This window comes from Anas acuta, chromosome 5 (assembly GCF_963932015.1).
Source record: "Anas acuta chromosome 5, bAnaAcu1.1, whole genome shotgun sequence".
Taxonomy (NCBI): Eukaryota; Metazoa; Chordata; class Aves; order Anseriformes; family Anatidae; genus Anas; species Anas acuta.
The window spans coordinates 62,250,746-62,273,634 of record NC_088983.1 but is presented as its reverse complement, the minus strand read 5'-3'; the positions used below and the strand labels follow the sequence as shown (position 1 = coordinate 62,273,634).

At 36.8% G+C, this 22,889-nt stretch overlaps 1 long non-coding RNA gene across 5 annotated transcripts in view; it reads left to right on the top strand.

Annotated features, from left to right (window-relative positions):
• LOC137857985 (uncharacterized) overlaps positions 1 to 22,889 on the top strand; it is a 55,743-nt gene that overhangs the window by 4,762 nt on the left and 28,092 nt on the right. For 4 of the 5 annotated variants that reach the window (XR_011097450.1, XR_011097451.1, XR_011097449.1 and 1 more), the window contains exon 2: positions 14,798 to 14,937. The exons of the other annotated variant lie outside the window; for it this stretch is intronic. This is a non-coding gene — a long non-coding RNA (uncharacterized lncRNA). The remainder of the gene's footprint in view (positions 1 to 14,797; positions 14,938 to 22,889) is intronic. 5 annotated transcript variants of the gene reach the window in all.

Below are 22,889 nucleotides of genomic sequence, written 5' to 3'. Positions count from 1 at the left end.
ATGTATTTAAACTATTTCTTTGTTTGTTTTGTTTTGTCTGGAAGGCCTTGCTTTTGATTAAATAAGTCCTTGAGAAAGGTCCATAAGTATTTGTACCCTTCGTCATAGCTAGCAATTTAAATAGAAAGAGAACTGGAGGTACTGTGCCCAAGTTTTAGAGCAAGGTTGTAACTGGGTATTCCATGTTGAGGCTCACTACATGAAAGGAAAACTTCAGCACCCTGAAGAAAGGATAGCAGAAGTGCTCCAATTTTGGTGGGAATGTCCTGAAATTGTACCCAAAGGCTTTCTTCCTAAGTTATTAGAGGAGCCAAATTCACTTGTTTTCAGATTATTGCAGGGCTGTCTGACAAATACATACCCATGTCTTTATGTCTAGGAGCTGAGTAATTTTTATTCAGGATAAAAATAATGATTATACAGGCATAATAAGGAATGTTTATTACTTTCTGTGGAGTAACTGGTTCATATATTATGTTAGTCCCTAAGACCTCAGTTACTAAATGGGTGGATATTTGAGGTCTAATATCAAACTCTTTCTAAACAGCCTATCTATTTGAATAATATTGATTTCAGAGGCCTATTTAATACAGTGATAGCAACAGTTGTGGAGAACATTCTCAAGCTTGGCTTTTAAGCTTCTCCTCTGACTTCTTACTGAAGTCAGTAGGACTTGATACTTATTTCCATGGGAAGCGTCAGACTCAAAAAAAGTACCAAGGAGAAAAAGGCATCTGAGAGGTCCTCCTTGATTCCATTCTATTTGATTTATAATTCAGCTACCTTTTAATATTATACATCTGCTTAAGTCCCTTTCTGCCCTAGCTATTTAGCATTCTACTTGCCCTGCCCCTTTATTTTTTCCAGTGTTAGGCTATGACATTCAAGCTTTCAAACTGCGTACTGCCTGTGCTGAGAGACCCTCACTGAAACCATTGTGTTACACACTGCTTAGCAATGCAGGAAATTGTTCTATTTCTCCAGCAACCTTATTATACCTTGTTTGTTTGCTTGCCTTGTGAAATGCAAGCAGGGGCGCATTCTACCTTGCTGGGTCAACATGGATCCTCATCATGTACTACAACAGGAGAGGCTGCTGAGGAAAGCTGCTACCACTCAGCATGAGCTAGGACTCCTCATCATTGTACTTTAGGTAGATTGTAGTAACCTCATATGTGTATTTCATAATGTATAACAAACAAAGTAAAAGTGCTTTTAAAAAAGAAAATCTTTTGCCTTTGTTTTTTACTGGAAAATCAAAGGCATTTCAATCAGGTACTTCAGACATACATGTATGTATCCACCAAAGTTAATTTAATTTTTATTTATTTATTTATTTTCCGAGGAGTATATTATTGGGAAACTGAGAAAAGGAAATAAATTGTGTTACTGCTTGGATGTAGCTTTTAATACTCTAATTCCCACAGGTGCTGCCTCCTGAGCTGAGAGCTACCTGCAGGCATAGGTGCTGTGCAGCCACTGGCTTTATTGGCTCTTCAACAGTGAGTAACTTTGCAGAAACAAGTGTAATCGGTTGAAATGACGTGTGATGTTCTTAACAACATGTTATCATTTAAGAATAGTTCTTTATATATATTAGAAATACCAACATTTAGGAACACAGTGACACTTACCTGGAACACGAGCAGGTGAGTGCCTGTTCACAGCAAGCCCATCCCATCCGAGATGCAGATGGGATAACAGGCCTGGGATGGCTCTGAGGTGCGGGGTGGTCGCGGGGGGCCGGGACAGCTCGTTAGTGAGGTGAGGAGGACATGGGTCCCGTGGGCATTCAGTGGGGCAGTCACTGCATCGCTTCTGCCGTGCAGGCACTACAGGCCCCGCCATTTTGTGCTGCTCTGCCATTTTGTTCCCTGCGCATGGGCGGGCAGCTGAGTGAAGCCTGGGGCAGCCCCGTTGCCTCGCCGAGGGCACTGAAGTTTTTCCTAGCTGAATCTTTCCTTAAATAACTTAAGGGAGAAAGCGTTTTAGTCCTTCGTGCCTAGGGAGGATTTCCTTGCATTGTGCATGCAGATGCTCACCAAATGCATCAGCAAAACCACGCAGGCTGCCGAGTGCACGTGTGGAAATTCATAGCTCTGTGGCTTCCACCTGCTGGTGGGGAAGCACTGGTGTGCGCAGACTTCCCTGGTGCTGCTGGAACCACAGTCCACAGCTGCTGTGGTCTAGTCGAAGGGAGAGATGTTAGGCTGAAGAGGGAAAAGCATACAAGCCTTGCCCTCTGAGGGAGAAACAGAGGAGCCTTGGTTCTGCTGCTGGCACGCTGGGAGAGGCTGCATGGGGCCATGCTGTGCTTTCCCTCCATGTCTGTGTGGTGAGGCAGCCTCCTCTGAGGGGCTTTGGCCCCTTGGGCTCACAGAGCAAGCACACGCAGCTTGTAGCTCCCCTTGTCGTGCAGGAGTTTGTTCATTTTTTCACAACGCTGAGTTTATTTACATGTCAAATCCAATCTGTACGTGTAGCAGAATTTATTTTAAATGAGTTGAATATTACAAAGTTCATTTATTTTAAAATGAGTAAATTTTCACAGTCTAGATTTTTCTGACATAGCAGCCAGAGACTGGTATTTTTTTTCCATATTTAACAGTATGTCTGTTTTCATTACAAACTGAATTTGCCATAAATTACATGGTTTAATTTTGATATTAAAACTATTCTTAGGTAGCGATAATTGTTAACTTCCTCTGTTTGCCCACAGTATTCCAGTTTATCCAGAGATTAGGGAAAAAATCATTTAAGAGTTATTCTACTGAAATAGAGTTTGTTGGTGATACTAAATGCCAGTTTACTAAATCAAGCCATAAATACGTCCTTCAGCTTCACTGCTACTTTTTTTCCTCTTTCCCAATAGCATGGTCATGTCCTTGTTATATCTCAATACAAACATTCAAATTCTTTGATCATATCTACTTCAAAATTGTTTAGACCCTGATCCTATGACCTATTCTTTACATAGAAGTTGTCTTTTATATTATTCATACAAACACAGAAGTAATGCTTTACAATTAGTTTATTTTGGCATTGGCAGAGGGGTTAGCCATTGGATTAATTTTTCAGAGCTCTGATACTATTCATAGCAACACAATTTTGTAAAAAAACAACAACAACAAAAACTACTGAAAAACACATTCATTTCTGTAATGATGTCACACAAAAGACATACAGTGAGCAGGTAAGGTTGTATTTGGCTGTTTTCCAACATTATTACCAGAGACGTGGAGGATATGGGGATTTGTGTTGGTGTGGCAGTGATTCTAAACATCCATCTGCCACCCCTAGCCCCTAGAAGCCATTAATTTATTTCATCTTGGGTCAGATGTAGAAGTTGCAGAGTGTGTTCAACATATTTGGTGGTTTGAAAAGAACTAGGTAAAATGAAGTATAATTATTAGATGTAGATAGAATTAGAGTAAAAAGCTTTTAACTGCTTTCCAGGAGGACTCACAAGCTCAGACTTGCCTGATCTATTTCTACCCAAGTCTCTTCACAGTCTTTTTCTGATTCATTTGGGAAGCTTCCTTATCGGTGCATTGCTCAGTACGGGGTATGCCATCTGCATATTATTGTAAATTAGAAGATTCATCCATCTACTATCTTAGATGAGTACGGCTTTCCTGCAGGAATTTGTTAAATTGTATAAATTTAATTCTCATATCCCTTCTGGAATATTGAACAAAACTCATTTTATGACTGCAGGGTTTTAAAGCAGAAGGGGCAGTAAACTAATATAATTAATCATTGTGTCATTGCTACAGAATAATGGACTAATTCTCTTCCTAATTTCCAGTTACTTATCATTTCAAATCTCACAGGGAAAGCAACACAGTATAGAAGCAACAAGGAACAGCCAATTAAATAAAGTGTTTTGTTTCATCATCTTAAGCAGGTGCTGCAGAACTAGGGAAGCTCTGTTTGTGATTTATTAGTTACATTTATTCTTTGAGTTTTCAAATGCAGTTAAGTATTTCATTGTACCGTTTTGCATGGAAAAAATAATGTATTTCTCCATATTGATATGTATTTTATGTATTGAACTTGCCTTTAAAAAAAATGTATACAGTATAATTGGCTTGAGTTAAAATGAACAAAACAAACCATCTAAAGTTCTTTTCAGCTGACAGAACTTTTCTTTTTAAAGTCAGCTGTGAAGAAATCAAAAACTCCTTCAATTACAGTTCAGTTTTAATGCATCAAACCATCCTAACACTTAAATTAAATACTTATGTTTTACTTGCAAGACTTCTTTGAGTCTTTACTTCGCAACAGATTTCAACTTTGCCAATAGAGGTTGGTGACTGTGTTCTTACATACATTTTATATCTAACTAGTACCCGTCTCTCATTTTGGAGCAAAACTGTAGGCTCTCCTAATTCTGGATGGTTGGCTTTGCAAGTTCAAGTTTAGATTGGAACAGTAAAGATGACCAACTTATCTTTCCTACTGGGATTGAATTCTGGATACTTGCAGAGAGATTCGGCCTTCTGTTAGAAGAGAAGGAGAGAATATTAAGAGGATAAAAGAGAGTGAAAGGAATGAAGCAGTAGGAAAATTTGTTTAGAGATAGCTAAGGAAGAAGCTGAAAAAAAAAAATAACTGGAAAGACTGGAACCTGTGAGTGCAGAATGAGATAAAGTAAAGGCAGGGTGAGAATGCAACAGGGTGCTCAATGGGAACAGAGGGGTGTTGTGGGACACACCAGATCAGGCTCCATGGGATAGGGACAGCGTGACGAGGGGAGGGCTAGTGGTATCTGACAGGACGGAGTAGAGGAGAAAGGCAAACTGATAGCTCCTCTTGCTGCCTTAGAGAGTTCTGAGTCATTTCTAGCTGCAAGTTGGAAAGCATTTAACAGCTGAGCTTTCAACTAAAAATTCTCATTAAGGTGAGGACCAGTAACTATCTGAAAGGTTAGAAGAAAACCAGTAAACCGGCTGGCATTTTTCCCCACTGATTTTCTTCAAAGTGTGGCTAATGGAGCTGAACCTAGAGGAAGTACTGACTTGAATGATTATTCTTTTTCTTGAACAAGCATTCAGTATGAGTTGTTACTTCAAACTTTTGTTAAACTGTAGCAACTTCAGACACTTCTGAACCCAAATTAGAACCTAAGAGGATAATTAGCATGTTTGACTGTATTGAAATGTTATAGTTTTAGTATCAGTTTTGGGCAGTACTGCTGTCTGCATTCTCCAGGTCAATCCCACTGCGCATTTATCCTGCCCAGAGTTTTTCCAGCCTCCTGTTTTGAATCAGGCAGTGCTACAGGTTGTAGAGGACCTTTCAGCGGTATGCTGGAGAAAATCAGCAGGGTTTAGACTGCTTGAGTGGCATTGATCAAAGTTGTCTTTTTTTTGGGGGATTTCTCAGGTAGTGCTTATGTCCTTGTGAGGAACTTCCTAAAAGGTAGAGAGGAATGACCTGCTTGTCTGTCAGAGGCAAGGGAGAAAGTTTCTGCGTGGTCTGTTATGCTGGTAAGGCAGCTGTCCTCTGTCCCTCACTGCCAGAGGAGCACTGCTGTGACAAGCCATTCGGGAAAACAACAACAACAACAAAAAAACAACAAAGTAATGGGGATTGTGCAGGTTTTCATCTGGAACCGGCTTCAGGTATTTGAAACGTTTTAGTGAAAATGCTGGGAAATTCATATAGAAATTACCATGCAACAGTCAGTTCGTGCCGGTTATGTTGTTAGTAAAATGAAATGCTGTACAAGCAAGCTTTTTGAGTTTGATTTTTATTTCACTCTGTCTGGAGAACATGGTGTCAAGTGCCCATTTTTTGTTTTAAGAATAGCCTTGAAGACTTGATTGCTCTTTGATCCTAATGTTGTGTTGAAGGTAGTTCAAAGTTATAAGGAGTTATGTATGCTGTATCTTAATGAAATGCTTGTCTGAAATTGTACTGATAGCCTGCTGTGAAAAAATCAATTTGCCATCAGCAAACTGAATGTACTTGATGCTCAATTTAGTTCACCCAAGTATTTCATGTTCTTTCCCTATAGTAAAACAAAAGGGTCCTGAGAATTAATTACAGCACTAGCATCTGCTCATGGCAGCTTTGCTGATAGACTTTGTAGAATAAGATAGTTAAGGAGTGAGTGAGATGGAGTGTAAAGTTTTTACCAGCACCATTCCTTATGCAGATATCTTTTAAATGACAAGCCTCTTTTGTGATTCCTGTATGTGTTTTTTACTTCTTGCACTAGATTACCCAGTCATGTATAAAACCAGAAAATACCAATCACTTCAAAATAATTGATGTTATGCTTTTTATTTTTTTTTGTGGTGCTTATTTCTATAACTATTTTTGGCTGCACGTTAGAGTGTTGGTTATCCGAATACTGCTAACATTTCTTCTTAAAAATAAATGCCAATATTTTATTTTTTTTTTGGGGGGGGGGGGGGGGAGAGAGGGTCAACAGACGAATGAGAAGTTTGCTGAAATGACAGGTTTGTGAGATTCCTGATGTTGAATCTTGTATTAGAGTAATTCCAGCCTGCTGTGCCAAGTACACCGTGGAACAACCTTGAGTGCTGGACAAGCATATTTTTGTGTTGTGCAAAATCTCCTCTGACAGTTTTGTCTTTCTTAGCAATAGAAATGTTACTTTGCTAACATGCCACTCTAAACTGAGGTTTTATTGCATCAAATGTAGATGCAAGATGCAGCAAAAGCCCACAAAATATTGGTAATTTTGTCTTTGATATTCTGTAATTTCGCATCTTAATGCGTATTCAGCTAAATAATTCTCTACTCGAAGTAGAAGTAGAAATTGTGTCCTGTTTTTGCTGAAAGATCACAATGTATAAATTACCTTTCTTGGGATGCCTGAGAAAGCGTAATCTCCCAAACCCAAGAGACACTTGTTATTCTTAAATTCTCTATGATTTCTGTCATGTTGGATTTGAAAGGCGTGCATCCATATCACTAGTTTGGAAGGGATCTTCTTAGATTTCTGTGGGAGTGTGCCTCAAATTTGGCCTTAACATGAATGATCGCGATACCAGTCATGGTAATAGGCTTATTTTTTGCTTGCACTGGAAAACAATTTCAGTTCATATAACAAAAAAGATTGATGACGAGGGAGCAGGTCCATTGTCTTCAGTAACTTGTTACTTGAAAAAGGAAAATGATGACCATGACTACTGAGAATTCCTGATGTTTTTAGTATGTGTTTCATATTTTCTGACAAGCTATAAGAACAAATGGAAAAATGGCAGATGGCATTCACCTGTATGAATGTGTAATATATACTTGATGACTTCAGAAAATTGGCTGGTGGTCCATTAGTTGCTTGTACATGTTGAATGATAAGTCATTATCCAAAGACATACAATCAAAACTCTCATTAGATAATGCTTTTTCTTCTTGAAGACACTTGAATATTCTTTATTATACCATTTGTTAATTTTATGCTTTTCTCCATATATACAACATTATCTTCAATGCTTCAGCTTTTATATTGAATGCAATTCTTAATTTTATGTCCATTAGGTTGCCATATTCCAATACTTTTAACTATTAAACTTAAAAAAAAACAAAACAATAATACATCTGACTAATGCCAGCCAGTCCTTCAATAGTGATAGTTAATACTGAAGTGAAAAGGAAAATATCTAAATTATTTATTTCATAAATTAATACTCTTATAAAATTGTAGTAGCATAGTGTGACACTTAATGTCCACAGCTGTATACCTTATTTTATCAACTAAAATTTTAACTAAATGAGGATTGAAAGAAAGGGTCTTCATTTCATCTTGCTCAGCTGAGAAGTATTTCTGTTTTCTGTGCGTGCTTTACTAGAACATCACGTGGCATAAAATCTATAACTATGCATTTATGACAGTTTTTGAAGGAATGTGTTCATTGATACTCTTCCAGAGCAAACACATCCTCTAAATAATACCTATTTTGGTAAATACTTTGAATGGCTCTTGAGTACGTCTAGAGAAACACTTGAAAAGAAAAGATGGTCTAAGTGAAACAAAAGCACTAAACTATCTGAACTATCTAAACTACTGAAACTAAACTATCAGTAGCCCTGGCAGTAAAGGAGCAGTATATCTGTATCTCATAACTGGGCTGCACAACCCCATCCTTTTCTGTTTGTCAAAAACACGCTGCAATTGTGCAAACAAGGAGGGAATAAACTGGCTTAAAACCTTTTCCTAAAAACTGGATTAATCATGTTCTTCAACCTCAAATCTGAGAGTGTTTGCTCATCGTATGGGGAAGTATTAGTGAAATTAGTAGATTATTGAAATCATTGTGCTCTCCCCATTACACCCCAGTTTGAAAATATTTAATTGGTGAATATCATAAATACACAGTTTATGATGGAACAAAGGTATTTTTGTTATTTAAGCTTCTTAAGCATTTAACATGTATGGACTGTTGTATGTCATTAGTCAAAATGGTCAATCTATTTTGAACAGAAAATTCTGTTGTCCTTCAGAAAACAGTTTCTTATATATTATTGTTTTATGAAAATAGCTTAATATTATGAAATGTTTGCTACCTTACTTTTTCTTGTAGAAGTAGTTTCTATCTATGTTGTGTACATGTGGAAAGAGTAGGCTGAACATGGAAAAAGTTTTTATAGTCTGTTAATGATTTTATTTTATCATCATTTTGGATCTACTGAGGAAAAAAACATAATTAGGAAAAAAGTCTTGTATTTCTGTGTAAAAAATATTTATTAAAATTGCTGGTAGGAATGTGATTCCTTTAGATATGGTGATAGTAGATTGGGACTCAGGTGAATTGAAAAGTAGTGGGTTTTATGGTTCTTGAATATAAGTCACAGCAGGATATGTGATTTATATGTTGTTTAACAGTATTGAGAGGAGGGGAAATAGATGCACCATGTTTTTATTATTCTGAATTTTTATGGCACATGATAATTGTTACCTTGAAAATGGTCAGGATAAGTTTTGCATAAGCTGTAGACACTGGAAACTACTTTTTTTTTGTGCGTGTTAGGTTTAGTCTAGGAGGCGTGTAAAAATCTTGTGGCTTTCATTCCTTGTATTTATGTGGGAAGGAATTGTCAGAAAGAAGTACTTATTGGAGTACTTCAACAGAAAAGAAATGGAAACTTCTGTGCTTTGAATTTCATAACAAAGGAAATCAATTTAGTATGTCTTTCTTTGGTGTGGGAAAGTCATTCCTGATAGTTTTATATTTCGTACCTTTGGGGAGAAAAACTGTAAATTTTGTACTCATTTACTTAATTTCTCTAAATGTTGAAATGTTTTCATCTGGAGAAGCAGCATATGATCAGCAATAGCTAAAAATGCTGCTCTTATGCATTAATACTCTGAAGAATATCGAGGAGCTCCAAGAGCAATAGGATCCCCATCACCAACAAGAAGGGACACCTGCTCCCAGAAGCTCTCAATGAAATACCAAAAGGGTATACATAAAGGGTATTGAAACAGCGTATTGCTGTGATTACTGTAATTAGTTTATATATAGTTTTAAATATGAAAAATGAAGGAAGTAGAAGCCTTGACAGAGAATAGTAGGAAGGGGAATTTTATTTAATAGTAATTTGTTGTTGCAGGAGTGCTGGATATACTTCCCTTTTCCTGTGGTCCATTATAGTTGATAGTGTTGCTTAATTTAGTTAATTTCTGCATCAGAAGCTCTATTTGTTATGGGATTTAAGAAACACTGTCTGACTTACAGGGTATATTTTAGCACGTGGATCAGATTGTCTTGTGGACGTTTTTCAAAGTAAGCATCCTTTGTATGGTTGCATGCCACTGCATGAAACTGAACTTTATGTTTGATCAGATAGTCCTAGGTATAAGCTCCAGCGAAGAGGTGATGGGACTATTATCTTTCCTCATGTTTAATGTCAATAATATTTTGCTAGAAATATCTCCTATTTAACATACATTTAACATGTATTAAGAATGTTCCCATAGTTTATTTTTGAAACCACATAGTTGTCCTGACTGGTTCCTTATTATATATATTTTTGTTTATCTCAGTGGCAAAAAATGTTTTCTTTCAGCTTTCAGTGGACATCATTACTCATCTTTCCAAAGTCTACAAGAGCTAGATTTCACATTGCAAGTCTCAGCTTCCTTCATAGTAGTAAAAAGTTTTCAAGTGCATCTTCAGAATACTTTGGGGATGTAACTCATGTGCATAGTAAAAATAACATAAAATAAAAATCGATAGAGGTCCTTTTTTCAAAGAAATGGACACAGTAGGGCAATTGCATACATAATAATAAAACCAAACAAAAACCAAACCACCTTCTTTCTTATCCGTTCTCATGCTAGTCCAGCTTATAAGTTTGGCAGGTGTTAATTTTTTCTGGATAAATTTTCATCAGACTTAGACTGAGGTCACAGAGCTGCTGGTGTTTCTTTAATCCTTCTGTACAGAAAGACCAACCAAATGGATTTCAGTTTGTTGTTGTTTGCTGTTTTTCTGCTGCCAAAGGTAGGAAATTAATGTAGAACAAACCTTAATAAACCAGGGGCTTGTAGTTTATTGGAGGCTGTTTGAATGCCACAGGTCAGTGGCTAACAAATTTATTTATGTAAGAGCGTGCATTTTCCCTTCCTTCCTTTCTCTCAATTATGCTTGTTTTTAACTGAGAAAACAATTTCGTATTCTTTATATAGGAGTCTGTGAAATTTCTGAAATGTCTTCTGTCATTATCAGAAAACTTTTAGGGGTCTTCAGGCTGAAGAAGTTTGGAACTAGTGCATTAAATTTAAAGGTTGGTAGGCGGTCTTTAAAAACGAATATAGAAAGGTGTGTTGGCTGGGCAAAGTAAAGTAACTGTAAGAATTAATTTTTACTCTTGACATTTCTATTCAGTAAATACAATTTTACAACAGTGCATATAATTCATATTCCTCTGTTTGTATTCTTAAATCCTGATAGGTTTCTAGTTTTATGACTGTTCGAATTGCATGTCGATGACAGTATAAAAATGAATGACATTTAATTTAGTACCACTGAGTTTTCATTTTCAAGAAAGATCTAAGTAAAATGCAAGAGTGTGATATATTATACTCTGGAAGATCCTCAGAGTGGTTTTCTGTAGACTTTTCCCCCCTCCAGAGAGCCAATCTTGGGAATTACGGTTGATATTTTGAACTTTTTTTGCATAAAGTAGTTAGCATGTGTTTGTGTGCACACAGCAGTGGGTGTTCCTTTTAAGTTTCTTTTTATTTAATGTAAAAGAAAAATTGGTATCTTCCCAGGCAAGGTAACAAGGTATAGAATTAAGGCATGCGTTTATAAAGTAAAATTGAAACAAGACAGCAAAGCCGACATTAGTTTGTGAGAGAAAGGCATGTTTGGTTGCTCATCTTTTTCCTCTTTATTATAATGACTTCATTTGTGACTTTGCTTTAGAATGTGTCTTATTGTCATCTAAGAAATCCTTGTGTAATTTACAATTAATTTTTAATTAGTGCTGCCTGCTTTCTGTGCATTATTTACAGACACAGTAAAATCTATAATTATTGAGGTAAAGAAAAAAAGTGGTAAAATTTACATAACTTTTAAAATTCAAATCTTTAGGGCTTAAGTATTGGATGACAGCGGTTTTGATAAGCGTGGGACAGGTACAAGGCTGGCTTTGCAGGTTAAGGTAGCCATATACATGTTCAGAGATTTCATTTTGTTAAAATGTTGGTACTGAGAATACTGAGCATTAGCACATAGAATACCAAGTGATTTTCTGCAATCATGTCTAAAGCAATTTGTCTTTTATATTTAGTAGATAAGTGGAGTTGGAAGAATGTGGAACTAGATACCATGACTTGTAAATTGATTTGTATCTAAAAGGTAAAATCAGTAAATGCTTGGTTTTACGGGAGAAATATTGATGATCTAAGAATATGAATTCTGACATGCCTTTGTACAGTGGCCTCCAGTTTTTATCTGAGTATTTTTTATAAGAGATAGGCCAGTCCCATCTAGGCTATTAAAGAAAATGTAGAATAAAAATGCCACCTTGTGGGTGAAATAAATGATGCAGTAGGCACAGTTCAAAAGAACTAGTTTGCCAGATAGATAATGTGCATTTGTAACTTGTTGCTAGAATTTTAGCTTATATCTTCTTACACATTTACAATTATTTGGGGGGTTTATGTTCTGCAGTTTTTCATGAAGTATCTAAGCAACTGCAGTTAGGCCATTTGGTCTTAAATGTTAAATTACTGCTAAAAATCTTTAAATGTATTTTCATTCACAGTACTAATCACCACATAATTTTGGCATCAGGTTCAATGTATTGTTCTTAAAGTGCTGAAGCACAATTTTAATTCAGATGTCCTAAGCTGAATGGGCAACCAAAATTCATGGTTTTGTAGCTATTTTTTGCATGAAGACAGAATGATGATGCATTTGGCTTTCTGTGCTGGAATTCTTCTCATTACATATCCAGATTAATGTGTTACGTGTATTTACCTGTCCTAGCTGCACATCAAGGATTTCTTACAGTGGTCTGAGGAAAACCAGGGGTCTACAGACCATGGTGCCAGGGTTTTTAATCATCCCTGTCCACCAAAGAATGGGGACATCATGGTATGCAGGAGAGAGTGCTTATCCCTCAGCTTGGCCCCTGGCTCTGTGGCCTTAGTAATCTAAGTAGTAAATGTGTTTTTATTGTCATAGCTGTTTTTCTTGTGGTTTTCTGCTGCCCAAATTTCAGAGAGAAAGATATCCAGTAATATGATATACAATTCTTTTTGACTTAGTCAATGGAGAGTGAAATAAATAAAGTACTCTACATTTCCACTGGACCATAGAGTAATAGACTTGTGCCAAATAGATAATAGGGCCCTAGCTTGATGTGTTTATAATCTCAGTGCACAAAGGAAAAAAGTTCTGCATGAACACAGCACGTGATTAAGAGGGGTCTTGTGACTGCAATCCTGTTACTCCATGGAGTAGGCTAGATGTTTCCTGGAAAGAGACAGTAGTGTTTTGATTCTGGTCTTCATCTTAGAGTATTCAAAGGAGGTCTTACTGGTAGCATTCTTTCAAAACTGAGTTTAACATATTTTATTTTTTTAGATTCTTCATAGATTTTTTTTTTTTTCTTAGAGATTTTGTGCCTAAGACTGTATTCCATTTAAAATATATCGTGTACACCGGTGTCTGTTGGAAACCAGGTTGCTAAGCTTGAAGAGCCTGTAAAGCAAGGGTCAAAAAATCAGGAAAAAAAAAACTATACACACAAAAGTGCCATTGTTAGAAGCTGCTTTCATCTGTCCCAGCTTCATGTAAAACAAATGTAGTACTTGGGTCTTTCTGCTGCTTTGCAGTATCTATGAGCAACATCATGTGCCTTTGGCTTTGGAGTCTTTCTTGCTGATTGGTCTGTACATGTAGGTTCCAGGAGAACTGATAACAAAACCTGTATAAATACCTAAGCAGGTTTCTTTTCCATGGCTAACTTTACGTCAAGTTAGGTGAAGGCTAATTTTTGTTTGCTTCCTTTAGTATGGACATCTGGAGTAATGCGGATGGGAGTTCTGTTCTGCAGTTGAGCAATTCGTAGCTTGCAATTGCTTTCCCCATGGCCGGCCTCTCAGGTTATTTTATAGGGGACTGGTTTTGCTGCTAGGCAAGTGGTGGGAATAGAGCTCCTTTATTTCAGAGATGAAGAGGTAGCAGAATTCCCACCCGTTGCCACCGTGGGCTGCTGGGCAGGCTGTGGGGTCAGTATAATGCCAGCTCTTCCCTGCGTGCCCTGAAATGTCGAGCGGGGATGAGGCTGCCTGACCCGCTTGGCTCTGGTCTCCCCTTAGGGCTGAACGGTAGTGTCATGGGTTTCTTGGCTGATGGTGACCCTAAAAGGTCAGATGTTTAAACAACTCTACTGCAGCATGTTAAAAAAAAAAGTCCTAGTCTGAACATGTTTTAGTCTGTTCTCTTATACTTTCACTGGTTTGTGTACCATTGGGAAATAATCGCTCTAGGATCAGCCAAGGACATAGGTAAATACTCTTGTGATAACCATTCAGATGCAGGTTTTTTGGAGTATGGTTCTGCACATCTTTTAAGCATGCCATGCTCTTTGATGTATAACCCCTTAACTTATTATTACTGGGGTGTTTATGTGTATTTTTTTGTTTTACAGTAATGTAGTGCAAGTAAATACTGTCTTATTTACTGGTTCAAAAAGATTTTACTGAGCTGTTTCTGAAGTCCTATGAGAGTGCCTTTGTTATGAAAGATTTGTCTTCTCTATTGACAGCTTAGTGTTCTGATCTTAATACTTCTTTGCCCACTATTCACAAATTACAGGGTATACAAAACATACTCTGGAACTCATTCAAACCTTTAAAACTTATTATGTCTAGGAGAGACAGATTTAAGATTACTGAGGTTTCTGGTTGAAGTACTTCAAGCAGAAATCCATACTCCATTAGGTTTTCTAACACGATGTGACCTTAATTTTCCAGGTACTTTGCACTTTAAATTGAAGATAGTATTTTAATAATATTTAAGTCTCCCAAAGAATCTTGTAATATGTTAGGCTTAAGTTGTGAAATATTTGAACAAAAATATAAGTAATTTAGATATTTTTAATGTATAGCAACATAAGAATATGCATCAAATAATAAGTTGAAATAGGTGATAAAAATTGTTTGGTGTATGTTCTAGGAGGTTTGTGTGTGTGCATACAGTCAGCCATATTTCTTGAATAAAAGTCTTTCTTTGCATTTGTTTATTTTAGGCAAAGTAGTTTCCAGTGCTTTGAACTTAGGGATTTGTCTCTTACATCGCAGTGTACGTCAAATGAAAGTCTGTCTAGACAAGAACCGTGAGGTTGTGATCCCATCTGAGAGTTTTCAAGTTACAGAGCTGTGTTGACTTGCTGTGGAAAAAGCTGAAGAATTGTTTCAAAAATAATTATAGGAGAAGATAGGTGAGAAACTTTTTGTTTTCTTGCTAATAAATGTTAAAAGGAATCTAACGTTATCAACAGGTAGTGTTGTGCCCAGCTCCATTGGATGTTAGAACTGGACCTAATAAACTGCAGCAATGGTTTGTGGAAGCTTCTGATTTCCCTCCCTCTAATGTAATCCTTGAACAGTCAAATAGTTATGCAGTACGACAGATGTAAAGCACATCTTTTTTAAGAATCTTAAAAAAATAATAAAAAAAAGTGAGAACAACGTGTAATTGAAATGTAACAGCACTTACACTGGATGTGCAATTATATATATTTAGATGCATATTTGTCCAATTGGTAAGTGTGTATCTGATGGATACCCTGGGAGTTTTTTGTCTAAAAATCATGTTTTATTCATATATACCAGAAGTGTCAATTGCTAGGTTTTCTGTAACTGTCTGCAACACTGATTGTTACTGTATACTGTAACAACTTAACATAGATTGCCTTATTTAAAGACTTCCATTACTTTGCCGGTAGAAACAAAATATTATTTAATGGCATGTCCTTTTTGCATGCTTGTGTGCTGATAACTGCCTAGCAGATTATATGAGTGTTACAATGTCAAGCAGAATTGCTTGAGATATGTGTATTAATACTGAGGCATTTTTCAGTCACAGCTTCAGGTTGGGTATTCTAGTTACTGAGTACAGGAAGGAATTTTAAACACAACTCAGCAGGCAACGATTAATTAAATCTTGCTTGTCTGAACTGTTATATTCTTGTTCTGTTATATTCTTGTTCTTAGCTGCCAAACATTGAGATTTCCCCATGTATTTCATTAGTTGTTTCCCAGTCCCTTGGGCTTATCCGTATATCTGATATACTTCTCTGAGTTTTTCAAATGTATTGATAGTGGCTACTTAATTTGGTCTTACTGGCTGATGCAGTTTTGGTCGAGTCGGAATAAATTCCTTTAGCTGACAAGACTTTCAATTCTGATTTTCAAGCATCGCAGGCTGCCTTGGCACTTGGTGAGTGTGAATAATCACCTTGTATTCCTGCAGAACGTGGAGGAGAACAATGTGAGTGCAGAATGGCAGCTAGGTATCTTGAATAAGAGCTGTGAAAAATTAAGTCTCTGTGAAAAATTAAGTCCCTTTTTTTGTTTATGCTTCTGGACCCTGTTTTGTTAAAAGCTACTAACTTGACCTCTGCTTTGCTGAATTTTACAAACCAGTAGCTGTGAGTAATAAAGTGTATATTCACAGATATTATTTTCAGCTAGAAGGCTGCGAAGTTTGGTATCTACTAACTCAGAATAATTATGCAAGCATCCTGGTACTCTGAAATGCAAAGAGAAGGGGTTTAAGAAGATTTCAGATAGAAAATTGCAGTCAAAGTATGAAAAGATTAAAAATACAAACCAAATTCAGGCGTTGGTTGTATTAAGGAAAACAAAGCTGTAGTAATGGTTGAGTTCAAAGGAAGTGAAGGGCAAAGGCAGAAATGGCTTTGCATCCTGACGGTTTGAACTAGTAATTTTGTTGTAGTCAGCTAACAAAGTGAATATTAAAACAGCCTCTAATGTTTGGTTCATATGTGAGTGAATTGGTCATTATCTCTGTGTGGGTGACAGAGACCTGAAAGGTCTTTTTGGGATATCTGGAAGTACCATGTTCATACCTTAACACATCGGTTTATGTCCAGAAGTTTTTGAAGTCGGGATTATTGCAGTCCAATTAGTCTTTACTGAGACAAGCTTCCCTCTGAATTTAGAAGGACAAATGTGTTTTCACAGCGTATTGTCACTGGGAACGATGTAAAATCACAGCCGCTTCTTCTGCAGTTTGCAGAATCACGTTATCATAGAATGGTTTGGGTTGGAAGGGACCTTAAAGCCCACCCAGTGCCAATCCCCTGCCTCGGGCAGGGACACCTCCCACCAGACCAGGCGGCCCAAAGCCCCATCCAGCCTGGCCTTGAACACCTCCAGGGATGGGGCATCCACAGCTTCTCTGGGCAGCCTGTGCCAGGGCCTCACCACCCTCTGAGTGAAGAACTTCTTCCTAATCTCTGATCTAAATCTCCCCTATTTTAGTTTAAAGCCATTACTCCTTGTCCTATTACTACACTACACTTTACAGTGTTACCTCAACTGTAATGACAGTACAGACAGAGCTACAACCTTTGGTGGTGTGCCATGATAGCGTTGTTTGTCAGTTTTAAGCAAAATCACAGTTCCATGTTCTTCACATTCCAGCCACAGATAAAAACAATTCTTGCGGTAAATACAAGGCACAATGCTAGTTTCTGACTAGCATTTTACAAGAAAAGAACCAAACTTAGTTTTTAACTTGGAAAAAATGATACCGTCTTGTTCTTTTAATTGAAAGAAAGGAACCTTTGCCTGTGAAAATTAAATCCTCCACAGTTCACAGTTGCTCTTCAAACTTGTCAACCTGATAGCGAAATCGTGTAATCTGGCAAATAGCATGCCTGAAGCTTATTGTGGTTTTTGGGGCAGTGATATCAGCAGACGATGTGCTCTGTTGATTTTAATCACATTGAGTTTGATTCTGATCCCACTGACCTGGGTGTAAACACAAAGTAGCATCACTGACTTCACTGGATTTGCCATCAGCGTGTAAATGAAATCAGAATTTATTTCATTGCACTTACGGTTCCCCTACAGGATCTTCAGAAGTCACCAGAGAAAGAAATGTATGGATGACTTTTTTGATCTCTTTGTGACAGCTTGCTTATTCAGATGGCACTGGTCTCTAACCAGTTGTTAACATTGTTATGTACCTCTTTGCGCGCTCACACTGAAGACTCAAGGTCGTTGCGCTAAGTGCACGTGGTAGTTGACTTCTCATTGTCTTACAGTCAGTTTGAGCTGCTGCAGCTTGTCACTAGAATCGCTCTTTATTCATGAGCTTTTGTGCTGACCTTACAGTCAATATGAAACTGGTAATACATTTCGGTGTATCTGGATGGATGGAGTGATTGGACATGTTCGAGAGTACTTCCTGGTAAGCAGCCCTAACAAACTACTGAAATGTAGGATTAAATCCTGCAGGTTTTTTTCCCGTCTCTGATGTTGTCACTGGGAATTCTGTCTCCATAGAAGGCAAGAAGATATTAGGCTTGTACAGAACAGAAACGTAGCTTGTTCACAGCAGATTTTATAGCACAGATGTCAGTGACACAGATTTGAACGTGTGCTAGTGAAGGCTTTTTCTTAACATTGAAAGCTTGCTTTCCAGACTTAGAAGCTCAAATCTCCACAGTAGACCCTTTTATAGATTGTTTTTGTTTGTTTGTTTGTTTTTTGTTTTGTTTTGTTTTAATGGGATAAGACCAATTAATTTGGTGCTGAGCCTGATGTGTTTTTTCCTCCCTTTGTTTTACTGAGCAATGAAAATTAATGGGAATCCTGTGCCTGATTGTTACCTGTGCTTCTTAAAATCTTCCATTTCAGTCTTTTAAAACCTTGAATAACAGCTACAACTTGATGAACTTCAGGGATATCTTTGTTAATAACTATTAACCATTACTTGTAACTAGGAAGCATGTAGTAACTAGTTTCTGTTACCTCTGTTAATAATTTGGTCCACTGTAACTTTTATTCATCCTCTGTATAATTAAGGGATAATACAGAAATATTAAATAAAAAAGGAGGAGCATGAAAAAAATCAAGTATGGGCTGTACTTTTATACAAAAAAACAAACTGTTTAGTGTAACATGTTAATGCAGTTTAATGAACCTCTGACCTGGATTTTTCTAAGGTATGTATGCGGGAAAAGAATTCTCTATAAGCATTTCTAAAGCCCCAAAACACTGGCATATTTAGGGCTAAATCAACTAAATACTCGAAGTATTTTCACAGTCAATGCTATGTCGTGGTACTTCTAGGTGTTTACATTCTGGAAGAGAGCTTTAGATCCTTAAATTCCTGCCCTGCTTTCTAGGAATTCACCCTTCAGCTTTGTAGGTATTTACATTGTAATTTCTAGAAAACTTCATCTTCTGCTTTCCATGTATATTTCTCATTTGCTTTCTAGGATTATTTCCCATCTACTTTGTAGGAATTGTCCTGATGTTTCACAGTAACTTTCCTCCAGATGTTCCAGGAAGTGCCAGTGTGATTTCTAGAAATTCTTTCTCATTTCCAGGAATTTTCCTGTACTTTCCAGGAATTCCCCTTGTCCCCTTTCTGGCAATTTTTCTCCTGTGTTTTTGGGATTTTCCTTGTGCTTTTGGAGAACTCTCCCTTCCAGACCGAAGTACTCCAGTTTGTGTGTCTTCTCTCTGTCCTTTGTACGAATTTACTTTGCGTGTTTTAGAAAAATTTCTTTATGCTTTCTAGGAATTCCCCTCTGCCTTGTATGAATTTTTTCTCTGCTTTCTGTATGTTTTCTTGTATATTTTCTAGGAATTCCTCCTCTGCTTTCTAAGACATTTTCCTTTTGTTTTGTAGGAATTTTCCACATTTTTGGGGAACTACCTGTTTGTTTTTTTTTCTCCAGGGTTTCAGGGTTTTATCGTGCTTTCTTGAAATTAACCTTTCACTTCCAGGTAAATACATTCTCTTCATTTAAACTGATGGTAAAAATGTATTCCTTATGAATAGATAGGTATTAGCTATTAAGATCAACCGTTTTTATGTGAATGTGGAGGCCTTTAATTTTTTGCAAGAGGCTATGATTGGTTGTAGCCTTTCTAAAGATTGGTGCATGGTCGGATTTTGGGAAAACCTATGTAACATAAAAATATTTTCACTGCTTTGTTAGCTCAGTCTAGAGGAAGCTGTGTGTACGCAGAGACCGTCACCTTGCTTTTGCATGCACACATGGCCAGCTGCACTGAGGTTCTGGCCCTGCCTTTGTATGTTCTAGGTGTCACTCTTCCATAACTAAAATCGCAGGAGAAGGCCACAGTATTAATTCATAGCTCTTGCAGTGCTTGTCTTCCTGTACAAATGATTTTGCATGTATTAATATTTTTACAACATTAAGCATTATAAGTGGCATTATCTTAATTTAGTAGATAAGGAAAATTGTAGCAGGAGGGTGATGTAACTTGTCAGATCCCAAAGGAAGTATTATGCCTGAGAGAAGATTTAATTTCTGACTCAGTTTAGCAGCAGATATGCCAAAAGTGGAAATGAGCAGTCAGAAAGGCTTGAAGGCCACAATTCTGTTTTTTCTTTTTTTCTTTTTTTTTTTCCAAGTTTGGGTATTGTAGATGCTAAAAATCATAGAATTGAAATAAAAGCAGATTCAGGATGTTAGATTATGAATAGAGATATACATGGGCCAAGTAGCTCCTACCTTTCAGCACCAGAAAGTTGAAAGTGGAAATTCCTAGTGTGTGACCATTCTTTATTCACAACAGACAACGTGCCTATTAGCGTATCTGCCTTGACCAGTAACATCTAAATATATCAATGGGAGCTTACATTCCCTTTGCATCCCTTACCATCGGGACTTTGATCAAAAGCACTTAAAAATACTTTTGGACTGGAAAGGAAAAATAACTTCACATTGCTTTTTGATCACATTGTCAATTCACAATAGAAAAAAAAAAAGGCAAGCTGCAAGTGTGATAGGGAAGTTCTTCTTGGTGCCTAAAGCTGTCACGTAACATTTTCTCCTTTGCTATTTCCCTTGTGTTGCATGCATATTATACAGTCCCTGTTTATTAAAAAGAAAGGAAACATTTGTCTGCTATTTCTGTACAGCTTTTAATTGTATAAAGTACACATTTGTCATAGTTACTCAGTTAAAGTAGTTAAAGCAGAGAATTCACCGCTGGTGCATTTGAAATTTTGGATATTTATAACCAAAAGGTACCTAACAACCATACTATATATTCTGGAGTACTCACTATTCTTGCTGTATGCTAGATTCCTCTCTCAGCCACTCTGTTTCATCTATCCATAAGGCTGTCTGTTCGTGTCATGCTGTCTGTTCACTATTTGATTGGTTAATTAAATCTGTTGTTATAGTTCCTAGCTAAGTGTTTAATAAAGCTTTGCAAATTACTCTTAGGTGCACACAGGTGTTGTGGTGGGGTTTGCCTGATGTCTTGCCCGTAGTACTGAAACTCAAGAGGGTCTGAGGAAAGCCATATGACCCTTAGAAGGTGATTAAAGTGTCAAGAATAAGAAGTCATAACCAAAAGCCAAGGTAGGATATATGTGTATATAAATATACATATATATTTATACACACACACACACACATATATATATATATTTTTTTTTCCTACTGACAGTAATTTGATTTAAAGCAGCTGTAGGTTCCTCCTTTTCTGTATTTCTTTTTTCTTTTCTTTTTTTTTTTTTTTTTTTTTTTGAACTAATATTTAAAAACCTGTATATAACGCTTTCTTGTGGCTAGACACAAGCATTCACAAAAGTTCTCTGGAAAAGTAGTCCCTCCTTTTTCTTGTGTAGCCTTATTGATAATGTAAAAAAAGAAGGCGTTGTTTATTTTATTTATAGTTCAACAGAAGACTTTATTTCAGCATTTTTGAATGCAAAATTTTTGTACAGAAACAAAAGGTTAAAAAAATGCAGAATGTTAACCTCTTATATATAAGAAGATCATCAAGAGAATGAAAATATTTCTCCATAACATTAATTTATTTCTTCTTTGATCTAGTTATCTGATCGTCTCCTTGCTAAGTTTCAGAGAATCAAAGATTGTAACGGTTGTATCATATGACGGCTAAAATTTTCTGAAGTGGTAGGAAAAAGGGTACTAGTGTTGTGTCAGAATATTAAATGTAGAAATGGGGTGTTAATCACATTTCATATAAATTGCAGATTGTAGGATATCGAGTGAGATTAGAAGCTCTTTCTCATTGTACAAACACTATATCAGACAAGAGAATATACTAAAGTAGTTCTTGCCTGCATGTAAAGATTTTGTATTATTGTTTGCTACAAAGCCATCTGCCATTAAAAAGAAAAGTCCTAGATCTGTTAAGTGAGATATGGGTAGGGAGGAACCTAGGGACTTAGCCATGTACAAATGACATCAGAGCTTTTCTCTGAGGTGCTGCATCAGAGGTGCTGGAGCAGAGGAAATTTTGCAGAATGCCTACTGAAAATTTGGTCCTTGTTTTCTACAAAAGCACAAGCTGTACACTCTGAAGCCAGTCTCTTCCATTTTCTTGAAATTTGGTTCATTCTTCTATCTCATTTAACAGTCTCTAAAATGCCATCTCTCCTTGTAGTCTCCAGAGGTTTAAGCCTGAATTTCTTGAAACAAGGGGTGCTGCCTTTCATGGCAGGGCCGGACAGGGGAGCAGCTTTGACAAACCTGACAAATCAGTCAGGTTTGTACTGATTTTATAAGTCAAAGCTATCACCATCTCAAGTCAAGTAAGTCTATGTTTTTTGCCTCATATGCTTAGGCAGTTATTATAGCCTAGGTTTTTCTTTCTACCTTCTTTGAATTCTCATTTTTTACCCCTGTGCTTTCAGAACTATTGCAACAATAATTAAATACAGTTACTGTGAGGGTTAGGGTTGTTTCTTTCCTCGTTTCCTGTAGTGCTGTATAAAGGAGTGGGCCTCTTGTATGTCCATAGCATTTGTAACAAGGGGAAACAATAACCCATAAGCAGGCTTTTCAGTTTTTATATGTTTCTGTTTCAGAAACTGTTATAAAGCTAAAGAACGAAGGAAATTTTATTTTTGAGGTGAAATTATTACTATAATGTTTTTTACTTAGCTTATTGTTGCAAAAGTGTTACTGCTGAGCTGAACAGAGACAATCTCAGGACATTATAATGACAGAATATATTATAAGTACTGAATTAACACATGGAACCTGATATTTGCTATTAGCTGTAAGCATATGTTTTTTCTTTGGGCACTGAATTGGTTAGATGTCTTGCTTGTGTAATGTATTATAGTTTTCATTCCTAATTGCTGAAAAGTTGCATTTTTTTATTTTTTCAAATGTTG